Below are 27,676 nucleotides of genomic sequence, written 5' to 3'. Positions count from 1 at the left end.
CCGAGCCAGAGGCACCCAAATTAGTGATGGACAGAAATTGGGAAATAAATGTCTGTCGTTTTAAGCTGTGAAGTTCTGGAGTCATTTGTTATGCAGCAATAGATGACTAATGCAAGTAAAAAAAAATATGTATACATTTTGCGTCCCTCCTATAATTTACATGTATCTAGCTGAAACGTAACTAAAGTGACATCATATACGACAAGTGCAACAATCACCTTTACGACAATATCATCCAGTAGGGCAATTCATCTGTCCATATTATTATAGGCAGTTGCCTCCCACGAGTAGTTTATGAACGTCTACAGGAAGTTATGAACTTTCCTATAGGGTTGGGATCTTTGTATCAAACAGTGCCTGAAACAAAGCAGGTGCTCAATAAATGTTTATAAAATGAACTGCATCCCACATTCGGCCCACTCACTTCCAACCTGTGTGCTCCACCTGGGCTTTCATCTCTCACCTAACCCCAAACTAATGCTTCTTCAAAGCCCAGAACAACCACCATCATCCCCTCCGCACAGCTCACGAAACTCTCTTCTCTAGGTCCTCTGTATACTTACTAATTTGTGTCATCGTTCCTAGCTAGACTCTCACGTACTACAATTTTTACATTCCTGTATTCCCTCCACTGATCTTAACAGACAGAACAATACTCAATAACTGATGATAAATTAACATGTTCATTCTGGGAAGCAAAGGAAAACAGCAATGGAAAAGATACAAAAGATGTGAGTCCTTCAGAGAAAAGTATTACTCTCTTCATCCCCCAAATCTCTAACACAACTACCAACTGAAAAAGAGCTCAGCAGAAACATTAGTATCTTGATTACAAGATTTCCTTCACACAGTACAATATTTTAAGTGTTCTTTTCAAGTTCACTTGAAATTCAAGCTTGAGAAGGTGCAATTGCCTACCTAATCGGAATTCTAAAACTTCAATCAAGTGTCAGAAAATAATAGCTTTTCATTACAGGAATGTAGTAACACTCACTATACCATCTAGGCTTCTAAATATTGCACAGGATTTGTCACAAACAGCTAATTAAAGTCTTCGCTAATATCTCACAAAGTTAGAGTCACCAAATTGTCAGGTTAAGAAAACTGTTAAAACTATGTCTTTATGTATTCGTCCTATCTTACAAATTCACTCATAAAAATTAAAAATTCAGTTATCAGCATATTTTAAATAGATGTTATTACTCTCAAAAAGCAAATGTTATTACTTTAAAAACTAATACTACTATCTATATTTTTGCTCCAAAGAAGACTACAGATTTAAATTCCATTCTAAATACTTCTACTACCTTACACAAAACCACTGAGGTTTGCATATCAGTGTAGAAACACACCAAATTCAACTTAGAAAATCTATCTTTTATAAATTTAAAATCTAAAGTAACTCGTCTGAGTGGCACAGTTTAAAAGTATAGAAATTTTCCACAGAAACAAATTCTTCATAACTTAAGTTTGAATAGATATTTGGATGGCTGAAACTCCAAACGTGGCATTCCCTTAACCATCCCTTCTGTTGAGTCTGTGGCTACGAGGAGGCCTGAGAGTTCGGGAGTACAGTGCCAAACAGGGAAAGCCTCACAGGCCTGAGCCAGACAGACTAGGATCACATCCTGACCAAGTCTCTCCAGCTGGTTTCCTCACCTGGAAAACGGGGTAGCACTCTCTTTTTGGAGGGTGGTTGTGGGTATTTAATGACATAATAGGTGAAGAACTAAGCACAACATAGCTAGTAGTTAAGGAACTGATTTAACAAACATGTGCCAGAGGCTGTTCTAAATGTTTTACATATGATGTCAATTCTCACAACAATCCTGTATCATTTCCTTTTTACAGATAAGGAAATTAAGGCACAGAAAGGCTACCCACCCCCTCCCTAGACTCCAGAGCCCATTCTCTTAACCAACACATGCTGCTGCTTTAGTGGATGAAAGGCTCAGGAAGCAATACTCCTACCAATTATTAAAGGCCACCACTCATTAATCCAGATCTCCAACTGGGCAAAGACCGCACAAAGTAGTGTGAAGACACAAATTATGGTCAAATATTTCATGTATATCCTTTTGGGTTGAGGGATACAATCTTGGTGAAGCTCCAAGCCAGAATCTGCCATTAGAAAGCCACCCTCTTAGTAGCTTCGGAAGCAGGGAACCACATGCTATATTTTAAACTTCTTATATACACCCTTGAACCAACTGTTGCTGCAGTATGAGTAACAGTATGGTATAATGGTTAAGAGCACAGGATCCAAAGCCAGACCACCGGGTTTCAAACCCCGGTTCCACCACCCACAAACTAAGTGGCCCTGGACAGAAATCTCTGAACTTCATTTTCCTCATTTGCAAAAGGAGAGTATAGAGTCTTTAATCTCAAAAGATTATTAGATGGGTAAATATATTTAGTTTTAAAAATTATTTAATAGCCTTATTAAAAGTTTATGCATGTGCAGGGCTTCGCATAAGGTCTTGGTTACATGGTAAGTGCCCAGTAAGTACTCAATAAACGTTAGCTATTACTAGATACTTTACTAACTTGGAAAGATTTTACGATATTTTGTTAATAATAAAAAAAAAAGTTGCAGAACAATTATCTAACATGACCTTATTTGGTCTTTAAAAACTCCCAAAACTATATAAGTATATACAGATAGATATAAATTCTGCTCTATAAAGACAGAAATTTGTTATAACAGAAAAAACTAGAAAACAAGAACAACCTGTGAGTAGAAAAGGGAGGGGGAAGAGCCAGACTTTATCCCTTTCATTTACACACAGATCTTATGCGTAATCGTTAGTTTTTTGTGTCTTCCAAGTTTTCTGTAAGTGAATGTGTTTTCCTTACAATGATGAAAAAAAATCCACCTTTTTAAAAGGCAATTACAATGATAAACATCTGCAGTATCTTAACAAACAAAAGCAAGCAGCCCTGTTGGGCAAAAACCAGTGAGAAATTATACAAAAGTCCTACAGCTACTCAGATAATCAATTATGTAAGGGAAACAGAACTTTAGCAGTGGTCAGTAGTTTGTAGTTTTAGATGGCGATCTATCAGTCTGTAAAAATTTGCAATCTGTAAAAGGCTTCTATTACTACATATCCCATCATACAAATGAGCAAGCATACCATAATGACAACAAACTGGAGACAATCTAAACGTCCGTCAATAAGCAGTTAAATGCCAATACAGATAGTTTAGCCAAAAGATGGGCTACTTTGGGATTATTCAAGAAGATCTGCATGTACAGCATGAAAAAAAACCCCAGTATGGATAATATCAATAGTATGATCACCATGTTTCATTAAATCAAACTATATAAATACTACCCAACTCTAGGAGAAAGGTCTAGAAAAGTTACAAACTGTTACTAACATGACAATCCTGTGGGATGAGATGGCTGGGTGTAGGGTGGGGTGGACCCTACCTCCATTCACTTCTTAATAGGACATTTTGATATAGCTGGAGTGTTTTAGGAGCATGGATTATTTTGTAGTATCTTTAAAAGCAGTGGGCTCATGCACAATTAATGATAATGTATGAGGAAGTACTCCCACCTCAATCCCAGATGGTAGCATCCCTACCCTTTAGTGGAAATATCAACTTAGACAAATGATAAGCTCTCTCCACCTATCAATTACATTTCTAGCACCTATCCCACCTATTCACACGTACAAGTGAGCAACGGTGACGCAGTCTTCACAATGATGCCCTGCTTTGTTGGAGTATATCCATGGGGATCTAGCCCATCAGGGAAGACCATCCCCCACTGCACTGCTGTGAAGAGTAAAGACAGAGTACTGGCACACCTAGCAAAAGGGACTATCCCTCTGGCTCAGTTATAATCTCAATTTGGTAGGAGACAGAAGGGAAATAGATTGACACGGATTTATAACTATTAAGATTCTTTTCAAAAAAGAATGCTCTTACTCTATTGATCTTCCATGACTCAGCAATAAGATGTACTTCCTTGCATCAGGAGAGCAGTTTATTAAGTTACATAAGGTATGTACTTAGAGATATTCCCCATCACCTGATACTTCATTATACACTGACTTGCACTGCTTATGTTTTTATCTGTTCTGGTCATGGCTCCCCAATCGAATTGTTAGTTTGCTTCAGGACAGTGTCACTTCAGGAAGCTGCACAGGATATTGAAACAGCACTAGACCAGGTGTCAGGGGCTAAGGTTCTTGGGGCCACTTCTGTCATTCACTGAGCAACCTTGACCTAGTCATCATTTCTCTGGTTTTCAGTATCCACATCTGCAAAATGAGGAGGCTGAACTAGGTGACTTTTAAAGAATTTTGAGTCTATTAACTATATTTTTTTACATTTCTCATGGGACCTAATATGGAGTTGAGTACAGCTATTCATATCAAAATTTCCTCTTTATAAAAATGTGCACACATGGTCTTCACAACCGTATGTTTAGCAAAAGAGATTCTACCTAATTCTAACAAGATTAACTTTTTTTTTTAAGTTTATCTATTTATTTGAGAGAGAGAAAAAAGAGCGGAAGGGGAAGAAAGAGAGAATTCCAAGCAAACTTCAAACTGTCAGTGCAGAGCCTGATGTGGGGCTTGAACTCACAAACTGTGAGATCATGACCTGAGATGAAATCAAGAGTCAGACACTTAACCCACTGAGCCACCAGGTGCCCCTAACAACAATAACAATTTATTAAGGATAAACCATTAACTAGGAAAAATTTAAAGCATTTTAATATAATAACTCATTCAATCTCACAACAGCCCAAATAGTTATCTTCCCCCACCCCATTACAGACGACAAAACCGAGACCCAGAGGGTTTTCTTGCCCAAGGTCACACAGCTAGAGTGTGACAAAGCCAACATTCAAACCCAAGTAGTCCAACACATTAACTATTACACCTTACTGTCTTTATTGTAAGAGAGGAGGGAAAACACAGTACATGAGTTGCTTTTCAAACTGAACACAAACATAAGTACTCACTTTTCTGCCAAGTCACCTTGAGACTACATTACAATTAGTAATTATTCCAACTGAGCAACTGGGATGTGAAGTATATAAGCACAGACAAAACATTCCATGTTATAGCAATTAAAAAAAATTTTTTTTAGTTTTTTTTTTTAATGTTTATTTATTTTTGAGACAGAGAGAAAGAGAGAGCATGAACAGGGGAGGGTCAGAGAAAGAGGGAGACACAGAATCCAAAACAGGCTCCAGGCTCTGAGCTGTCAGCACAGAGCCCGATGCGGGGCTCGAACCCACAGACCGCGAGATCATGACCTGAACCGAAGTCGGATGCTTAACCGACTGAGCCACCCAGGCCCCCCCAAAAATTTTGTTTTTAATCTAGTGAATATAGACCCCAAATTGCCAAGCTTTCCTGGAACTGCCATTCCCTTCTGTTTGTGTTTCCAGGTCACTTTGCATTAACTTTTTTTTTTTTTTTTTAATATTTACCTTTGAGAAAGAGAGACAGAGCATGAGTGAGCAGGGAAGGGGCAGAGAGAGAGGGAGAGAAGTAGGCTCCAGGCTCTGAGCTGTCACCACAGAGTCAGATGCAGGGCTCCAATCCTCGAACTGAAGTTGGATGCTTAACCGACTGAGCCACCCAGGTGCCCCCACTTTGCATTAGCTTTTACAACACAGATCTCACTGTAATGAAACTTGTCTCCCACTACCTAAACTGACCTACTGGTCAAGAGGCCTGGCATTGTACTGTTTGTACTCTGCTTTGCTATGATGTATCATAAATGAGCCATGGTAGGATCCAGTAAAACGTTTGCTGAATAAATGTCAGTTAAGTTCAATGACATATTAGTGTGAGGTATGCTACTTTAGTATGATGACAGACAAGAACCCACATTTAAGCCATAGTGCATCTCAGAATGGCTTTCAATTTAATCTTGATTGGTGCCAGCTCATAGAAGCAGCAAGGTGATCTAGTGTATGAATCAAGAGCACGATAATTTAGGGGCGCCTGGATGGCTCAGTCGGTTAAGCGTCCGACTTCGGCTCAGGTCATGATCTCACGGTCCATGAGTTCAAGCCCGCATCGGGCTCTGTGCTGATATCTCAGAGCCCGGAGCCTGCTTCGGATTCTGTGTCTCCCTCTCTCTCTGCCCCTCCCCGGCTCATGCTCTCTGTCTCAAAAATAAATAAAACATTAAAAAAAAAAAAAAAAAGAGCATGCTAATTTAGAGACAGTATACCAATTTCAAATTCTTCCAGTATACATGTAGGAAAGCAACAATCATATTCTTACAAGAGGATTGTTTAGAACAAAAGAGAAGCACTGTTTTAAAATTTATCTTACTTTGTAAGGTTTAAAGTCAGCTAAGAAGTCCAAATAAAAAAGTTACCATTTATCGGTATTTTGTTCCTAAAATAATTACGGTAACAACACATAGTAAAGGCAATGGAAACAGCAACAACAAAAAACCCACCATAATTCATGAATCTGTAATAGTGTAATCATGTATAATAGCTTTCTCAATGATTCAGCCCAAATTCAATCATTGGTTATAGTTCTCAAATTGTGGTCTCAGGATGGGCATCAGTAGCATCTAGAACTTGCTGAAAATGCAAATTCTCAAGTCCCATTCCAGGTCTAAAGATTTAGAAACTGTGGGAGTGGGACACAGAAAATCAGTGTTTTAACAGAAACTCCACAGGATTCTGATGCATCAAGCCTGAGAACGTGGCTTATACTCTACAGAATGTGTTTCAGTGTAAATTAGTATTCTATTTATGCACTTAGAATATGGAATACCAAAAAGGAATTCTTACCTATGGGTGCTACAGAATGGATTTTGAGAATAATGTAAAAGTGTTCCAGAGTACTACATGAGGGTTGAAAATAACAGTCCTAGAGAACCTGGCTAAGGCTCAACAAACCTTGGAAGGTAGGGAGAACCTTTGAAAAACAAAGTTTGGCAGCTGAAATTCATATATCCCATTCATATACTCTACAACCTAGCAAGTCCCCTTATACGTATAAATCCAAGAGAAACTTGTGCATCTCTGTGCAAAGGGGCATGAACATAAATAGTGACATTCTTTATATGAGCCAAATAGCACAAGAGCATAACCCTGGGGCAACCCAAACACCCAAGAGCAACAGAATGGAAAAAAAAAGTGGGGCATATATGCAAAACAGAGTATTAGGCAGCAATCAGAAAATCCCAGAGACACACAACATAGAGGAGTCTCAGCAATACCACATGGATGAATTTTGCATTATAGTAAGTGAAAAAAAAGTCTCAGAAGACAGGGCACGTTAACATAGTTGTTAATTGTGTATGTGTTTGGAAAACCCACAGATGCCATAAAACTGTATTTTAAAAGACACCAAGGGAATGATGAATAGAAGATTCAGTAAACAGTTGCCTCAGGTGAGACGGGTAGGGAAAAGGGCTGGAAGGGCCTATATGGTTATACAGAGGTTATTGTCAAGGCACTACTCTTATGTTAGGTGGTGCCTATTATTAAAACTAAATAAATAGATTAATTATGAGAATGTGTCCTGAACCAAGAATACAACTAATTCTTTGTATCTGAAGTCCTTTAATTTTTTTTTTAAATACATAATGTCCCTCAAATATGTCAAACACTAAATTCTACCTGGTCTGGCTATGAGGCACCAAGAGCCCTGGGTCCTCAGCCTGACAACTCCTAAGGCAGGGATTAAGCTGTTTTGAATCACAGGATCTAAAGCTAGTGATTCTTCCCCCTGAAAGTATAAAAACAAGCAGTTTTGGCTGTAGTTTCAAAGATGTATGAAGCCATACAGATCTACAAAGGATGCATGGACAGGGAGTGAAGAACTGGAACTCCTATGCCAGTTAATTACAAGAAACCAGTAGGAGAGAACAACTCTCAGCCGAGTGGCTCATCAGCTATGCCATCCTTACCATGGCTCTAGAAAGGAGCAGACAGAACACCATTTATAGATGGAAGAATCTGAGACAGATTAAACTAACTTGCCCAGTTACAAACCTGGGAGCAGGAATGAAAATCCAGCTATTTAATAATATGGAAGGTAAGAATAAAAACTAGCTATTAATGATTCCAAAGCCTCACAGATCCTGGCCTCCTCTTGACACTCAACACGTATCCCAAGCAAATGATATGAATTCTGCAGGCCCATCTCTTCATTATAAAATAACACAGCTGATGACGGGTTTACTTATTGATGATTTCTAAGATGTCTTCTTGCATTTTATATTCTAGATCTTTTGTGTGGGGATATTTCTAAGACTTGGGTACAGAAAAGAAAGAATAATGTTGCAGGTGCCAAACTTTAGACAGGAAAGTACAGACAAGCAGATGACAATCTATTGGCAAAGGACTGACACACTCAAGACTGGGACCTTTACAACCTAGACTAACTCTCAGATGAAAAGCATATGCAATAGCTGGTACTCATCTTGGATTGTAAGTAGCTACTGACCACTCATTAAAACCCTATACATGATTGTATGTAGTGCTAGGATTCCTTTAGAGCAATATTCTTCTAGCAATCTCAACCCAACTCGATGTTTCCAAAACATTAAGGTTCCATTCTCGGCAGCCCTGGCACAAAAATATTAATAGCCAACTACGCAATTAATGGTCAGGGCCCGGCTGATGGACTTAGCCATGATGATGAGGATCATGAAGGACAGATAAACACTTTGGAAGTTGGACTGACAAACACGATGACAAGTATACAAAAGGGAGGCATTTATTCTCATGCGAAAATCTGTCTTTGGTACTAGACAGGTAACAGTGTCACTTAAAGAGAACAGAGGAATAAGATTAATAAAATCAGGTGTAGTTAAGTATGTGATAATGAGCTCAGTGTAGAACTTACCGGGTTTAGAGATGCCCTCATGAGACATTCAAACGGGGATAAACTCTAGGGCCTGGAGATCAAAAGACATCAGGGCAGATCTAGGAGTCGTCAGCACATATGTGGTACAGAAAAGAAGAGGCAGCAGAAAGAACTCTAAAGAACATTAACATGTAGCCGGTGAATGAAGGGAACCTGGATATGCACTGGGGGAGATAAATACTGGGGTAGGGGGTGGACTCTAGGAAAGCTAAGGGAAAAGAAATTTTTAAAGAAGAGGGGGTAATGAACAGCAGCAAAGGCCATGAAAGGGCAAGATCTGAATAAAATATGGTGGATTTGGCAATTCGTGACTTTATGACAAAGGTGAAGAAATCGGATTTCAGAAAAGTGATGAGCAAATATGAAAAGGAGACAATAAATCATTTACTCAAGGTTAGTTTCCCAGAATGTGAAAACTGAGTTCCTTACATGTGGAGACTTTATTAGATGCTCACAGATCTGCTAGCAACTCAAAAAAATAAAAACATTCTGTCCTTAAGTTAGTTCTTATTCAATTGCAGCATTTTTATATCAAATAGAAATACTAAATAATAAATGTAAGTTATTTTTCTAGGCACCATTATGGATATTAACATATTATTTAATCACAACTCTATGAAGTATGTATTATTCCTAACTTACAAATAAGATGACTAAGGACAGAGAAGATAAGGTCAAGTAATAACTTGTCCAAGGTCAAAGTAGTAGTAGAATGGTCAAAACCAAAATTCGACTCAGGAGAGTTAAGAGGGAGGGAAGGGAATATAGGAAGCAAGAATTAACAGATGAGAGCTGTAAATATTATTGGCTAACTGGCTGTAGCTTAATTTCTACTTAAGAACTTTTTTTTTTGAGATGGGGATGGGGGGGGAGAGGGAGAGGAACGGGGGGGGGGAGAGAGGGGGGGAGAGAGAGAGAGAGAGAGAGAGAGAGAGAGAGAGAGAGAGAGAATATGAATATCTTAAGCAGGTTCCACACCCAGCAAGAAGCCCAACTAGGGGTTTAAGCTCACAACTCTGAGATCAGGACCAGAGCTGAAAACAAGAGTCAGAAGCTTAACCAACTGAGCCACCCGGGTGTCCCAAGAACTTACTTTTAATTTAAAAGGCAATTTGTGTCTTCTCTCATCTCGGAATCCTACAGTGCTAGGGCCTTTGTTTTTTAACAGCCCTTAATGACACTTAGTTTCTGTACTGCATTATAATTTTATTTCTCTTACTGAACTACAAGTTGCTTGAAAATGGAGCTATATCTTATTTATCTTTGTATCCCTATTCCCCCAATCTTGAAAGTAAAACATCCTCGATAAAAATTGGTTCTATGAATAATCACTTTTCTTTCCTACAGTTTCTGGGGGCTTCAAAAACTATTTTTAACTATATTTAACTGTTGAGTAGGGCTGAGGTCTCTTAGATTCTACTTAGATTATCTACATTCACAACATTTTCAGATCATTCAAATTACTGACTTTGGCAGAAATACCCTTCTAAAAATCTAATATAATTCTCCTGGATAAAAACCATTTAAAAGCGGGGTGCCTGGGTGGCTCAGTCAGTTAAGCGTCTGACTTCGGCTCAGGTCATGATCTCACAGCTCGTGAGTTCGAGCCCCACATCAGGCTCTGTGCGGACAGCTCAGAGCCTGGAGCCTGCTTTGGATTCTGTGTCTCCCTCTCTCTCTGCCCCTCCCCTGCTCACACTCTGTCTCTCTCTCAAAAAATAAACACTAAAAAAAAAAAAAATGTATAAAAAACCAAACAAAACCATTTAAAAGCTCCCTAGCATCTGCTGGTCAAAGGTCATAGCTCTGTTCTCTAACCTTATCACTAACACACCCCACCTGACTCCAACAACCAATCCACTAGTATTTCCCCAACAGTATATTGGGCAGAACTTGACACCATGCACTTACCAGGTGAACTCCTTCTCTGTCAAAACACAGCCGAAATTCTCCTTTCTGAAGCCTATTCCTAGTTGCAATTTTTCTTTTCTATTTTTGCTCTCTCCCTCCCTACACTGTTAATTTCCTACAAAACAAACTCCTCAAGGCAACACTCATCTTTTTTATCCTTAGGTCTGGCAAGCAGCAGCTCAGTGTTTATTAAAGCATAATTCAGTACATCTGCTGGTACTATGTATACTACTGACCCACCATCAAAAGTAATGATTTTAGGTTGTTTTCCATTAGCAATAGTGAATGGTGCACCTCTCTAGGTCACCTCTGAATTCAAGATTAACATCTACCTTCATTACCAGCTAATCATAATCACCATCACTAAAGACACAAAAAGCCCCTCACAGTATCAAAACTCTTTGTGTCTTGAGCGCAACAAACCAACAAGGCATATTCACAGCTATTGCAAAATGTATGAAAAGAAACACTACTTAAAAAGCTTTGGACTGGCTCCGATTTAAGGATGTGAAACGAACTAAAATCACACACTTGTGGGGCAATGTCTTTGACCTTTTTATCTGTAGGCACATACTACACATATAAGGCTACTTTTGTCTACTTTTATAATGTCCACCTTTTAAAAACCTGCTTTGTCAAAGAGCAGCTAGGTCGGGTTTTAGGAGAACCCAGGAGTATATACAATCTTTGTGCCGGTCTTGAGGCTTCTGACAAATCATCTGAACAGTTAACGTTTTAGTTCTCATATATATGCCACCTCGGCATGCCTGGAACAGAACGTACTTTAACAAGTCTTGTCACAAGGCACAATGTGTTATGAGGAGATCTTCACATTTCAGCCTAGAATAACAGTCTTTGCAGTTATCTTCAAGCTGCTTCACCCATGTTACTTAATCCTAGGGCTTTATTATCTACATTGCACAGATGGGGAAAGAGGAGGGAAGGAAGGGATAAAACGACTTGGCTGAAGAGGCCCCGCAAAGTCACTAAACGAGCCTTCATTTTATCAGCTGCTAATCCTCTTTTCAAAGAACCATTTTGTTTGAGGAACTTTCACTGACAGCAAACAGAACAGTGGGTCAAATTGGTCATTAGCTTTTTTACTTGTTTAGTTTGAATAACATAAGATTCCTAGGCCTCTGTGTTATGATAGCTATAGGAGAGGAGTTTTGATGGAAGTTCTCTCTGAATCCAAGTTCATAAATCTACCTCTAACTTCTTCTAAATTTCAAGATAGCTTGACTTCAAGTTTAAAAGCATTTTTGTCACTCTCCAGATCTCTCACTCTTTTCAAGTTTTATTCAATCTCCTAAATGTGTCAAGTCATACCTACCTTTCAGCTCAAGATCAAGCTACCAGAATTTTCTTCTACCTAAAGAGTAAACCAATTCCTCCTGAGCCATGCAATGTTCCAAGGCATCCATCTTTCACCACCAACTCTACAGCCAGACTCTAATCTGTGTTAGGGAAGCCCTAGCAATTTCAAACTCCAGGCCGCTTCCACTCAGTTTAGATCCACTCTTGGAGGAGTGCCTCTTCTAATCCTCTCCCCCATTATGCCCCACCCACGAAAGGGAAATCTCGATTCTCTCAGATTCAACAAGAACTGTTATCAGAGTTGCAAGTAATGACAATCTGGCAATCACAACTACGGACCTTGAAATGAGCTAATAATCTAAAGATCACCACATTACACGTGCTAGGAACAAATTATTTAGCAGATTCCATTTCTTGGGCCCAAGTGGCTTGCAAAACAGGGCGATCAGCATAGGCTCAAAAGCGGGCAGGGAGCTCACAATTCGGCTTACCGTTCTCTACAGTTAAAATTCTACACCAAAATATTTTCACACTTGCCTGCCTTTTGGATGATGTAAGCTCTTCCCCTTGACTTTTAACTAGACCTCTATCGGGGATCTCTTCCCCCGCAGCAGCCACGGGCCGCTCAGTCAGTAACTCATTCTAAGGACTGCCTCTTGCGGCTCGCCCCAACAAATCCCGAAGCCCGCATGCCCCGCAGCCTCCGCTAGCGACACACCGCAGCCCCAAACTGGCCATCCCCTCCTCCCCCACGTCGCTCGTCATCCCACGCCAGGCGCCACCCTCTCTCCATCCGGGAGAGGATTTGGGGCTCCGCGGTCCGGATTCCTCCCGGGGGGCGCAGCGCTGCGACCGCTGGCGGGAGCGGAACCGCGCTGGCACCTACCTCCCACCTCCTCCTCCAGCCACGGCCGGGGTCAAAGCTCGCCCGCCTCCTCCAACGGCCCCAACGGCCGCGCCAAGCCTCTCGCAGAGGAGCGGGGCGCCGAGCCAGGTGCCGGCGCTCACCTCCGCACCCGCCCTCTGGCTCCCAGCCGGCGCCCACCCCAGGCCCCGCCGGTGCCCCCGCCCCTCTCCGGGCGGGCGCGTCACAATCCCCGTTCGCGTGGCGGGGGGGGAAGAGTTCTCACCGTCACCGCCCCCCGAGAGCGGCGGGGGAGGCACCACTCGCCGTCTTAAGCCGACTCTCGCAGCCCTGGGGGCCCGCACAGGCGCCGCGGCACGCAGCGCCCCGCGCCGGCGGCCCCGCCTCCGCCTCGGGCTCCCGCCTTCCCCGCCCTTGGCCGGGCTCCGCTCCTCCCCTCGCGGCCACCCCCAGCCTGGGCAGGTTCGCTAGGTTCCCACCCCGCCCCCGCGCCGCCGGCGCCGCAGGCTCAGCCGCCTCCCATTGGCTCCTCCGGTTGCTAGGCGATGAACAACCGCGGCCTGCATTGGCCCCCAGAGTCTCCTCCACCCCCTCCAAAAAAACCTAGAGAAAAAGAAAACCTTATCCCTAGAGCCGGAGAGGGATGCGGGCGCAGCTGCGGCTGCGGCACCTGTTACGCCCTGTGATTCACCCGGGCCCTGCTCCCCGCCCCCTCCTTACGCCCGCGGGGCTGGGGCCCCTGGGCTCCGTGGGGGAAGCGGGTCGTGGCTGCTTCAAGGCACGTGCTCCGAGCCCCAGTGAACCCCAACACCCACCCTAGAAGCAAAAATGAAGCATCCTAGAAGAGCCACGTGCGCTGGCAAAAGTGGAGAAATAAACCGAACAACAGCCGGCACCCAGAATTAGGTCAGGCCCAGGGGAAGGGAGGTTCAAGCGGGGGGAATCATGGATGCAAACAACCCAACCCGGGGAAAGTTACATGTAAAATTAGGGCAAAGAAACGGACCTGGGCAGAAGACAGCGAGAAAACTGACGATGGCACTCGTGAACTAGAAGTTTATGCAGAAATGTCCCACACCCACTCAGCAAAATATGTGCAGAGAAAATGAATGCCTGTGTTGCTCCCGTAGCGGGGGTCAAACCGGCTCCTCCCCTCTTCCATAGCAGCCTAAAATTCTCCAGGGAGGAAGAGGGGCCGGGGAAAGGAAAGAGATCAGATGGTGAAGTCGCAGGCATAGGAGCGGAGTTAGAAAAAACACAAAGATGTGCTTTGATGGATTTTGTTTGTTTTTAGTGGAGCCAATGGATTTACTCAAGAGGAGAGAAACAGGTTTGGTATTTTAAGGAGGCTCCTGAGAGCTCTTGGAAACCTAAATTGAGACAAAAACAAATATTAACACTGAAGAACAAGGGAGGGTGTAGTGCTCCCACCTCCCCCGCCCCCAATGTACACGCACAGACCCCCAATCCTGGATGAAAGATCAAGGCGAGAAAGTGAGCACACCATGGTGACAGCTTCAGAGTCCAATGAAATCCTCTTTGCTTTTGGCCTAAGCCATCAGGAGGCTGGCTAGATGTTGTTAAGCATAGGTGAATGACAGCCAAATAGCCTGTTAGGGGCCATCATCGCAAGCTCGCTATTAGCGCAGGGCTGATGGGGAGGAAGAAACCAATTATCACCAAAGATTACTTACCTATCCCCTAACCCAGGCTACCGATACGGGGGCGAGGGGCTTAGTCCTGTTCCCAAGAAGGGTTTCGAAATTTCAACTATCCATCCCTCAAAATCCCACACCCCTCCCCATCCTAAGAAGCAACTTAATATGACAGTTTTTCCTTGAAATACCAAGGCTTCATTTTGGCCATTTCCCCTCACAGTTAAAAAGGGAGTGCTCACTCTTCAACAGGTATAAGAGTTGAGCTCAAGCAATTCAAAAAGCAGCCTCTGGCACACCCTATTGTGACCTAATCACTAACAGACTTGGATTCTAAGAAAAGAAGGCTTGGGTCAGGCTGAGGTCTGGAAATTCAGTCGTGCCCCCACCCCCAAGGATGAATCAGGTCAGTCTGAATAAAACAGTGGTCTTCGATTTTTTGGTTTCAGGAACCTCTTTCCATTCCTAAAAATGATAGAGGGGACCAAAGAGCTGTTGTTTATATAGGTTATATTGACACTTAGCGTGCTAGAAATTAAAACAGAAATTTAAAATGTTTATTTAAAAAAATAAAAATTACATCTTAACATAAATAAGCACATTTTAATGGAAAATAAGTATATATTCCCCCAATATAGTAAAGAGTGATATTAATTTGAAAGTTTGCAGATATCTTTAATGTCTGGCCTAATGGAAGACAGTTTGATTATTCCATCTGCTGAGTTCAATCTGTTGCACTATTTCAGGTCACCTTCACTACACGCTCATAAAAGAATGGTAATAAAAAGGGCAAATAACATTGTAGCATTATGATTAAAATTGATTTGACTGCACACTTCCTGAAAGGGTCTTGGGGATCGCCACCCTCCTCCAGGGTTCCTAAGATTACACTTTGAAAACAACTGGTCTAAACCTGTCTCGATACTCTGTCCCTCTTTGTTAACTGGTTTAGAACCTGAGCATGTGACCTAATTCTGGTAATAATGTGAAGTAAGAGGGTGTGGGACTTGGAGGAAGAGTTTTATCCCTGGGAACCCATAAGAATTCTTTTCCTTACCTCTTGCCTTGGCCATCCTCCAGTGAGCAAGATGTGTTTGGAGCTGCTGTGGTATATCCCTCAATAGTGAGAGAAAAACAAGAAGAATTCAGGAAAAGCAACCCAGAACCCAGACATCACTGAGTAGGGCTCTGCATACCTGCATACTCCTCACATGCTTATTCACTGATGTATCCCCGGTGCCTAAAACAGTGCCTGGTACTTAGTTGTTGGTGCTCAATATTTATTTGGTGAATAAATAAACATAACTTCAAATGAGTGGTTTTCATTTCAAAGTAATCACTTTGGCAGGCCGTATACATGACCTATTCCATTGATGCTGCTGGAAAAGTATCACACCAGTAGGCACTGAATTTATTGAAAAAAAAATTTTTTTTTGAGAATGAACCTGATTTTTGAGACAATCCAAAAGTTATTCAGAGCCAAATCTGATGAACACATTCTGGAGCCATGCTAAAATGCCAAACCTGTGTTTTCCAACTAAGTTGCTGCATTTGAGTAGATAAAGTTCAAAAAACAAGATGTGTTTGATTTTCTAAGGCAGTAAACTGACTCGGAACATAATTGCAAAGAGGAGTTCTAAAAATGTACACCAATAACAAGTTGCAGAAAAAGTATATTTAAATGTATATGTGTTTGTGTGTATGTGTGAATGAACCTCTTCCAAAATGTCTGCAGACTACAGACATTGCCCCTACTACATGCCCCTACTACGTCAGTTTTTCAAAAATGAAAATCAGATCCTTTCTGTCCCCCACCCCCGATTAAGAACGTTTAATGGCCTCTTGTTGTATTTAGCATGACATGAACTTCCTAACCAATTATACACACACGATCTGGCTCCCATCCCCCTCTTGGTAATCTCACTATGGCACACAAAGTCCCAGCCTCAGTGGTGCCCTTTGTGGCACTCTGTCCCTTGAACCTGCCATTCAGTTTTCTTCCCACAAGGTTTAAACTCTGATTCTTTTTCATCATTCAGACCCCACTTTCAAATATAAAGTAATCTTTCTTTGGGCTTGGTTCTATTTGTTTACTTGTTTCCTTGCTTGTGGTCTGTCTCCCCCCGACTGGGATGGAAGCCTCATGAAGACAGTGATCTTGGTTGTGTTCGCCTTTGCAGCCCCTCCATGCCTGCCCTGGAGGGTTGCTAACCAAACTATTAATAGTGAGATTGGGAGGGAAGGAGGGAGATAGGAGGGAAGGAACATTTGCTTTACATTTTATTAGCTTCTGTTATACATGAATTTTTACAAGTATTACAAGTATTTACAAGTAAATTACAAGTATTTACTTGTAAATTACAAAAATTTACAAGTATTACAATGTATTATTATAACTTTAAAATATTTCTATTTTACAGAAATAAATAGGTTCTGACTTTAGAATATGTATTAAATTAATAATTCACTCCCTATTTACTCATATGCATGCCTTAGAAACCACTGTTTCAAATACCACAGCAAACATTCAGGCCACACAGCTTCTATTAATGTGTATATTCAAATCTGGATAATAATGGACAAACTTATAAAGCCTTTCTGTTGTAATTCATACCATCTGGACTATTTCAATAACAGCAACCATTTCTGGACCTAGAGGAGAATATTTCTTGTTAGAGCCTGTAGGCTGTAACAGATGAGAAGATGGGCTGAGTCACTTCTTCTTAATGGCTACACTTTTATTATTTCTGTGTTCTGGACAAGACCATCTTTCCAGGGGTGGCAGGGTGGATAAACAAAATCTTACCGGATATTGTGCTAGCAATTCTCTTACCCATGGCCTCATTTTATTTACAAGATCAATTTAAGGCTGTTTGTAACTAACTGCAAAATACTGTAGGACAGGTTCCAAAGCCCAAAAACTTCAGAGTCCTCCTTGTGGGCTCAGTGGTCTGGGAGTCCTCCATAGAGGAGAGAGAACTGTGGCAATCTTCACCCTGCAAGCTTGACAAAAAGCTGAGACCAGCCACCGGCTCTGCTTTCTGACTTCTAAAAGGTGGCCTTATACTTGGCTGGATTTGGCTCCCTTAGCTATCTGACTGAATCTCTACATCATGCCGCATTTCCAAACATGATTCATTCCTGGCAAATCCCTTTGGATTTTGGCCACTTGTAGTCTGGCTTGAAATGAGAGTCCTGTGCCACTTGCAAAGTCCTGGCTAAGTCTGCAGGGAAACAGACCGCTGTGGTGCCTTTTTCCTTTCATCTCCACTCAGGTGAAAATCTCCAGAAAAGAAAACTGCCCCTTCACATTACCTGTCCCACCCTACTCTGCCACATACAAACGTACAGAACAGTGTGCAATTACCTGATGCCTGACAATCTTCCAGGTATTCCATTCTTAGTGCTTTAGATTTTTGTCTAGTCTGCTGAGTGTTTTGCTCTAGTATTTTTTTTAATGTTTTTTTTTTTTAAATAGTTTATTTACTTGGGGAGTGAGAGCACAAGCAGGGGAGAGGCAGAGAGAGAGGGAGACAGAGAGAATCCCAAGCAGGCTCCGCACTGTCAGTGCAGAGCCCAAAGTGGGACTCAATCTCACGAACTGTGAGATCATGATCTGAGCTGAAATCAAGAGTCAGACACTCAACAAACCAGGCACCCCTAGTATTTTTTTTTTTTTTTTTTTTTTGGTGAAATGGTTCTTTTTGAGCAAGAATGCCTGATGAATTTATTAAGCTCTAACACTTTGGTTTCCAACTCTCCCATTTGTCCCCAAATCAATTTGTTAATTTAAAAATATGCCATGCAAAACTTGATTATGCATAAATCACTCAAACAATTATAAGATATTATCAAGAAAGGTTGTAAGATATCAATTGGAGTAGTTCTCAAAACCTTTATTTCTGGGAAAGAAACATACCTCCTTTAGTAAATACAGTGAACATGCGTGTAACACACACACACACACAATGGGCAAGCATTTTGAGCATTAATAGGGACTGTCTTGAATTCTGATATAAAACATTTGGATCACATTAACGTAAGTCGTTGACACAAACTCATCTTCTTTAGTATCTACTCATACTAAGTATAACGTTTTTTATATTTTTACTGAATATATATATATATATATGTATATATATATAAAGGAATATTACTTGGCTACAAAAAGAATGAAATCTTGCAACAACATGGATGGATCTAGACAGCATAATGTTAAGAGAAATAAGTCAGTCAGAGAATGACAAATACTGTATGAATTCACTCCTATGTGGAATTTAAGAAATAAAACAAAGAAAAAAGAGATACACCAAAAAGCAGACTCTTAACTATAGAGAACAAACTGATGGTTACCAGAGGGGAGGTGGGTGGGGGGATGGGTAAAATAGGTGAAGGGGATTAAGAGTTCACTTACTATGATAAGCACTGAGTAATGTCTAGAACTGTTGAATTGCTATATTATACACCTGAAACTAATATAGCACTGTATGTTAACTGTATTAGAATTTTAAAAATAATAACAAAATAAAAAGATTAAAACTTACCAATCACACATATCTCCTGTTGGGTCTCTCCTTCGGCCACCTTGTTTTTACTCGGGCCCTCTACCCCATCCCCTCCAGTACATATACACACTCATGCACAAAGCTAACCTTGCAAACTGTGGTGACTTCTAAGCCTTTCTCAGAGCAGTTTGGCTCATTCTACTCTTCTAAACTTGCAAATTTAAACCCAGAGCACCGATCAGCCAACAAAACACCCTCCAAGGAAGTGGGGGTGGAGGGACTATAAATGACCCCAAATGCTTTTTAGTTATACTGAAACCTATTTAAAAACCACAGAGCACAAAAATCCAGCCTTGACTTGAACAGTTCTGATTTAATTCTGCACCAACGCACCCTTTTATTTCACATAGTCCTAGTCTCCCTCCTCTTATTTGAAATTTTCCCTAATGGCTCAGTGAATATTTATTGAATGATTACCATGGACCAAGCATTGAGGGATATAAGGTCCCTGTTCACAACAGGAACTCAGAATCTCCCAGGAACACAGGACAATGACAGTCCTGTAGGGAAGAAGTAGACTGTACCACAGGCTCTTGAGTCAGACTTTCTGGGCTGAAATACTGCCCAGCCACCTGAGTCCATATTGACATTACTGAGATCCCAAACCAGCCTGAGGCTTCCTTCCCCTGGACATTCAGTTTAGTAAACAATAAATGCTTTGTGGTCTAAGTCACTACTAGTTAGGCTGTGTGTTCCTTGCAGCCCAAAGCATCCTGATAGTATTCTCATAAAGTAATCTGAGGGTATGATATTTCATTTTATTGGTACAAATGTACTCAAGTGTCACAAGTGGAAACAGTCAAGTGAGCAAAAAGTCAGTGAAAAATGAAGTATGGGAATTATTTACAAAGGACTGATTGAGTGGAATAATTAAATAAAGTAGCAAAAATATGGAACTTTCTGTCATTTGAATTATAATATATATCTAGGATATTAACATTTTTCTACATTATATTTTATTTCTTAATTAGGCCAGAAAAATTATAACATATTGATAAATATAACTTTTTACAAAATTTTTTGTTATTCTGAAAATTTTAGGCCACACTATGTTTTTTTTTTTTTTTCCTAGTACTTGTTTTATGTTACAGATATTTTCCAGGAAAAGTCGTATGTAAATAATGTATTTAGAAATCAAATTTTATTCTAAAGCTCCTAGTGAAACTAGGTGTTTCAAAGAAAATTATGATAAATCTTTTTGTATGGTAAATGACATCTTTGTAGAACAAATAATCTCTTTATCACTTATCCATTCTATAAGATAGTATTTTAAATATGCTGGATATCCTTAAAAGGGTTTTACCTATCATCATTTTAAACCCAGACTTTTATATAACTATTTTATTTATTTATTTATTTATCTATTTATTTTAAATGTTTATTTATTTTGAGAGAGAGAATGATCAGGGGAGGGACAGAGAGAGGGAGAGAGAATCCCAGTCAGGCTCCACACTGTCAGTGCAGAGCCCAACCGAGGGCTCAATCTCACGGACAATGAGATAATGGCCTGAGCTGAAACCAAAAGGTGGATCCTTAACCAACTGAGGCACGAAGGCTCCCCTCTGTAACTATTTTAATGAAGAGTTTTCTCTAATATGAATCGGGTTACAGAAGGCTGAGGTGTTGAAATGAACAGTTCATATCCTTTTATTCTGCAACTAGCATTTCAATTTTACGTTACTTTTAAATTTCCTTTCGATTTCATTATTTATATTTTGCCAGACAAAGTTTCTTTTCCTGCATTGTTAGCGAGGAAGAAATCTGGAGGCTTGCCTCCTGATTTTATTTCTCGCTTTATAAACCTCTATCAATGATGTCATCACATAAGTGCTCAAGTTGAAATATAATGGAATAGAATCTTCTATATGCTGGGTACACTGCCCACATAAAATTTCAGATTTCAAAAACGTTGATATCGATTAAAGTATGGTATTGACTTAAAGTAACAGCTTAAGACTGAAAATCATATGTGAATCTGCCTGTCCCTTTAAAAAGAAAAGCAATTGCATTTTGGTTGCTGAGCTCTCTTGGATTTATTTTATCTTAACAGCTGTTCCTGAAGTCGATGTTATTCAAATGAGGGGTTTCAAGCTCTTTGTTATGTTTTGCAACTTATGGTGTATGCTATCAAACATAAAACCCAAATTTAGAATGGGGTGATGGGGGAGGCAATTAGCAATACTAGAGAAATAAAATAATATTGAAAAAAACCCTCTAATTTTTATTTAACAAAGATACAACTGATGAACATGATCTGCCTGAGGCCCCGGTAACAGCAGCAAAGCAAAACCCCCAAACCTCTAGGACCGAAAGTTGGATGATATATTTAGTAATAAGTATATGTGTAGTGGGGAGGGGTGGCATTCTAGATGGAAATAATGGAAATTTTCTGTGGTTATAGAAGATGAGAAGAGAACATATCAAACACTTTTCAGTCCTGGAAATATATGCTGGAAATAAGCATATTATAAACTTTGCCTAACATAGGCCATTCTTTGATCTAGGAAGAATAACTTTACAACTCATACACTCTCTATTTCATTTATTTTTGGTGCACTTGTGTTTCAAAAGGCAGCATAGTCTGAATGTTAAGACTATACAAACCCTGAGCAAAAATATATGCTTTGCTCTGTCACATACTTGCTGTGGAAACTTCAGTTTTCGTTTAATTTACAAATTAAAGCAGTTCACTTCAGTCATAGCAAAGTATATATCAAGTTTTTAACTTACTTAGGAGTTATCATCTTTATGCGTATGTAAGATTTAATAATTTCCTAGTATTAATGTTAATGATTTATTGAATGATTAAGCATTGTTCTCAGAGCCTTAAATATGAATGTATTTCATCCTCACAACAACCCTATAAGGTAGATATCATTATTGCCTTTATTTCCAGATTAGGAATTAAGCAGGGAGAGGTTAAATAATTTGCCCAGGATCACACAGCAAGTAAATTTCAGAGCTAAGGTTCACAGGGCTCTTTTCTTAACCACCATGTCATTACCAACCTATTTAGGACTGCCCTTATCTCTGTTGCTCTCCAATCATTTTTGTTCAAAAGGCTGCTAATTAGTGAAGAGTAGTTTTTTTAATTAAAAAAAATTTTTTTAACGTTTATTTTTGAGAGAGAGAGAGAGAATGGGGAGAGCATGAATGGGGGAGGGGCAGAGAGAGGGAGACACAGAATCTGAAACAGGCTGCAGGCTCTGAGCTGTCAGCACAGAGCCTGACGCAGGGCTCGAACCCAGGGACTGTGAGATCATGACCTGAGCTGAAGTCAGATGCTTAACTGACTGAGCCACCCAGGCACCCCAGGGGTAATTTTTAAACTGAGGTAACCACCCTCTGCCTATAGGCACAAAGACTCTCCATGTGGTACAGAACATGGATAGTTTGAAAGGAATCAATTCCACACCCTCCATTTCCACACTTTTCTTCAAATGTATCTGCCTGAGAACTGGCTTGTAGTCTCTCTTCCACCCCCTTCCCACAATTAATTGCCATTTTTCCACTTAACAAAAGAAAGTCATTCTCACACACCCCACTTCTTCCTATGGTGCACTAACCCCAGGTTCGCAAAACACAGGAAATCTGAAGACCGTGTTAGTGTTGAGAAAGAGGGAATGTGACGAACAGAACTCTTGCCTGATAGAGCATTACAAGTAATTCAAACGATAAATCATCACGTGACTCTTGGCATATAATTGAGAATTCGAAGAACTGAGTAACACTGCTACAGCAAATTCCTCCCATTTCCATCTACTCATTTCTGTGGATAAAGTACTTCAGCGTTTCTATCTATACAGTGTCAAATGCATTGAATAGAATTGAAGCAGAACCCAATCATACAAGCAGAATATAAATATATTCATCCACAAATCCATAGGATTTGAAATCCCTTTCATTAACACATGCATTTTCAATAAAATCTCATTTTGTAATGTTTCAAGGTAGTTATCAATTTGTAATATAGCCACTGTTTGATCAGTTGTGTACTACTAATAATTTTAATGATAACTCCATCCAGAGACATTTTTAACACCTAGAACCTAGAGAGTCACTGGAAGTAAAATTATGTCAATATATAGTTAAAATGTCTGTTATAAAGAATGATGTAATGGTCAAGAAAAATTTTTCATGCAATAAGATACCATTCTGTGGGGAAAATGGAGTGAAAATATGAATTCAAGGATAAAAAGCAAAAATTTAAATTTTCTAACTGTTAAAGGAGTGCTAGTGTATATACATTGAAATAATAATGTTGGGTAACAAATTACTGTGGGCTTTAAATTCTTTGGGACACCTTCATTTATTTATTTATTTATTTTTATTTTTTATTTTTTGAAATTTATTGTCAAATTGGTTTCCATACAATACCCAGTGCTCATCCCAAAAGGTGCCCTCCTCAATACCCATCACCCACCCTCCCCTCCCTCCCACCCCCGAACAACCCTCAGTTTGTTCTCACTTTTTAAGAGTCTCTTATGCTTGGCTCTCTCCCACTCTAACCTCTTTTTTTTTTTCCTTCCCCTCCCCCATGGGTTTCTGTTAAGTTTCTCTGAATCCACATAAGAGTGAAAATATATGGTATCTGTCTTCCTTTGTATGGCTTATTTCACTTAGCATCACACTCTCCAGTTCCATCCACGTTGCTACAAAGGGCCATATTTCATTCTTTCTCATTGCCACGTAGTACTCCATTGTGTATATAAACCACAATTTCTTTATCTATTCATCAGTTGATGGACATTTAGGCTCTTTCCATAATTTGGCTATTGTTGAGAGTGCTGCTATAAACATTGGGGTACAAGTGCCCCTATGCATCAGCACTCCTGTATCCCTTGGGTAAATTCCTAGCAGTGCTATTGCTGGGTCATAGGGTAGGTCTATTTTTAATTTTTTGAGGAACCTCCACACTGCTTTCCAGAGCGGCTGCACCAATTTGCATTCCCACCAACAATGCAAGAGGCTTCCCGTTTCTCCACATCCTCACCAGCATCTATAGTCTCCTGATTTGTTCATTTTGGCCACTCTGACTGGCGTGAGGTGATATCTGAGTGTGGTTTTGATTTGTATTTCCCTGATGAGGAGCAACGTTGAGCATCTTTTCATGTGCCTGTTGGCCATCCGGATGTCTTCTTTAGAGAAATGTCTATTCATGTTTTCTGCCCATTTCTTCACTGGATTATTTGTTTTTCGGGTGTGGAGTTTGGTGAGCTCTTTACAGATTTTGGATACTAGCCCTTTGTCCGATATGTCATTTGCAAATATCTTTTCCCATTCCATTGGTTGCCTTTTAGTTTTGTTGGTTGTTTCCTTTGCTGTGCAGAAGCTTTTTATCTTCATGATGTCCCAGTAGTTCATTTTTGCTTTTAATTCCCTTGCCTTTGGGGATGTGTCAAGTAAGAAATTGCTACGACTGAGGTCAGAGAGGTCTTTTCCTGCTTTCTCCTCTAGGGTTTTGATGGTTTTCTGTCTCACATTCAGGTCCTTTATCCGTTTTGAGTTTATTTTTGTGAATGGTGTGAGAAAGTGGTCTAGTTTCAACCTTCTGCATGTTGCTGTTTGGGACACCTTTAAAAACACCTCACAACTTTATGTTAAAACATCATGAATTGCATTATGCTGGAAACCACACCCTTTACAAGTTTATGATAAAAAATTATAAGTGGCAACATAAAAATGTCGGAGGGAAGGTGCCTGGGTGGCTCAGTCAGTTAAGTGTCCAGCTCTTGATTTCAGCTCTGGTCATGCGGCAGTTGGTGAGTTCTATCCCTGCATCAGGCTCTACACTGATAGTGCAGAGCCTGCTTGGGATTCTCTCTCTCTCTCTCTCTCTCTCTCTCTCTCTCTCTCTCTCTCACACACACACACACACTCAAGATAAATAAACTTTATTCAAATATGTGGGAGGGATACAAGTTTTTCAAAATTCTTTCAGGGAAGTATATGAGCAAAAAGTTTGAAGACCACTGATCTGGAAGCCCGAGAAGATCTCCCTAGGGTACTTAATATCTGGTCCAGGTAGTCATTAACAATACCATTTTACACATAAAAACATGACTGCTATGTAAAATAAAATGCCCTTGATCACTGCTCTTATGCCCTGGACATTCAGCAAATAAATGTTAACAAATGAGAACTGAATATACCATTTTGAGTTGACGCGGGCACTTTTTCTATGCCCTTCTTTCGTCTTTAAGGACACTGTGTACAGCTCTGCCTACCACACTATGTGTTTGAAGAAAACATAACATAAAACACAACTTTTAAGAGCACATTCAAAATTCTCCTGTGAACTTTCTGTTAATATAAGCCAGGCCTATGAACTACTTGGATTATATGATTTCTTTTTTTTTTCTTTTTTTCTTTTTAAATGTTTATTTTTATTTATTAAAAAAATTTTTTTAATGTTTATTTATTTTTGAGAGAGAGAGAGTGCGAGCAGGGGAGGAGCTGAGAGAGAGGAAGACACAGAATCTGAAGCAGGTTCCAGGCTCTGAATCCACAAACCTAAAGATTATTACCTTAGCCAAAGTCGGAAGCCTAACCGACTGAGCCACCCAGGTGCCCAGGTTACATGATTTCTAAAACCAAATTTAAGACCAAAGTGTCCTTTGGAGATTAAACCGGTAGTTTACTGAAAATCAGAAATTTCCTGAAAATCCAGGGCCTCAGGTCAAATTAGATACAGTTCACACCATGTTCACTATCTTAAAGAGAAAATTTTATAATTTATTCTAGGGCCAAAATTAGACCCCAGAAAGCTTGGATTCTCATTTTATTCTGCTACCAATCCTTAATAAGTAACTTCTCTAGGCCTCATTTCATCATTTATAAAATGATCAGGATTATTTCCATATCTTTGGTTTCCCTTCTACACAGAAGTTCTACGCACTCATAAATTTAACAAACATTTACTGAGCACCTGCTATGTACCAGAGCTGTGGAAGGTGCCAGAGATTCAAAAGAGAGTAAGACCAAATCCCTTTCTTCCAGGAGCTTCTAGGTTCTGAGAGTATTATGACTGCTTAATTGTTTGCAGATAATTACAATACAGAATGATAAATGCTATGCTAGAGGATTATGGAAAGCACAGTGATAGCTCAATGCAGGAAGTGTGAAGTTAGGGAAGACTTCACAGAGGAGGAAACACTTACATGTATCTTTTATTTGGTCTATTGATGCTTTAACTGTTTGTTTGTTTTTTTAATTTGCATTACTTTTAAAGATGAGGCAATGCATTCATATAGTATAAAATCCAAAATGTACAAAAGGGAATGCTAGGAAAGGTTTCCCTTCTACCCTCCTCCCCCACCCTACCAGGCTGCCCAGTTTCCCTTCTCAGAACAGCCAGGATTGCCATTTTTTCTTGTACATTCTTTCAAAGATTTGAATTCTCTCTGAGAAGAATGAATATAAGATAATCAAATGAAAATGGGGGACTGAGCATTGCAGACAAAGGGAACGGCCTGAGCCTGTGGGAGAATTGGGGCCCATGAGGCCACAGGACAGAATGAGGGTCAGCTCCTTGAGGGGCATCCCCATGCTAAGAAGTTTGGATCTTATCTTGAAGCATTTAGAAGAGCCCTCAGTGGATTTAGAGCAGAGAAGGTACCTGATTAAATGGGTGACTTAGAGGGGATCCTGGGTGGCTTGGTCAGTTAAGCGTCTGACTCTTGGTTTGGGCTCAGGTCATGATCTCACTGTTGGTAAGATCGAGCTGCCAGTGCAGAGCCTTCTTGGGATTCTCTCTCTCCCTCTCTCTCTCTGCCCACCCCCCACAATAAATAAACAAACTTAAAAAAAATAAATGAATGACTTAGAAATAAATGAGTGACTTCTGGCAGAAATATGGAGAATGAATTAGAGAGAAGCAAGATCAGTGAGAGCAACCCATTAGGGGGCAACTGTAATAACCCAGGGAAGGAGTACTGAAGACCTAAGTCAGTACAGAATCAGTGAGGATTGGAAGAGGGCCAACTTGAGCTATTAAGGAAAAAGGATGAACAGCATTATAGAATCAATTGGATTCCAATGAATTGAATTCTTATTCCCTCCTCATCTAAGAATTGGCTGAGTCAAGTTCCAAGAATAATTAGAATTAATTATCCCCTCCCTTTAAGCTGCCACCAGGGCACCCTGTCTTGTCTAGATGTTTATCTCAGTGAACTCAAGATGCCTAAGCTTCCCAGGTCAAATTCATCACTCAAATTCGAATCCCCATATGGCTCTGTCACCAGAAAGTCCCCTATACCCACATTCTTCTCTGACCAGTCTCTTCACCTTCTGGCTCTGGGGGAAACCCGGCTTTTCTCTGAGGACACTGAATTCCCTGCAGCACTCATGAGTGGCAGCCATTTTCTCTCACACTCCATGTACCACCAGGCCAGAAGGTGGTACAGGCAGACTTCTTGCTTCTCCCTGCCACTTCCAAACCATTGTCCCTTTCTTGCTGTCCCCCATCAACTGCTTTGAAACTGATGCCAT

The 27,676-nt window shown here is 40.4% G+C and overlaps 1 protein-coding gene across 3 annotated transcripts in view; it reads right to left on the bottom strand.

Moving 5' to 3' along the window:
- SSX2IP (SSX family member 2 interacting protein) overlaps positions 1-13,156 on the bottom strand; it is a 41,624-nt gene extending 28,468 nt beyond the window's left edge. The window contains exon 1 of one of the 3 annotated variants that reach the window (XM_053893184.1): positions 12,988-13,156. The gene's annotated coding sequence lies outside the window, so the exon portion shown is untranslated. The remainder of the gene's footprint in view (positions 1-12,987) is intronic. The other 2 variants (XM_019413983.2, XM_053893189.1) reach the window with 2 other exon arrangements.
- Between the last annotated feature and the right edge of the window lie 14,520 nt (positions 13,157-27,676).

Source organism: Panthera pardus, unplaced genomic scaffold (genome assembly GCF_024362965.1).
Source record: "Panthera pardus isolate Hobbes unplaced genomic scaffold, ASM2436296v1 HiC_scaffold_11, whole genome shotgun sequence".
NCBI lineage: Eukaryota > Metazoa > Chordata > Mammalia > Carnivora > Felidae > Panthera > Panthera pardus.
The sequence above is the reverse complement of the archived record's forward strand: the minus strand, read 5'-3'. Positions and strand labels throughout refer to the sequence as shown.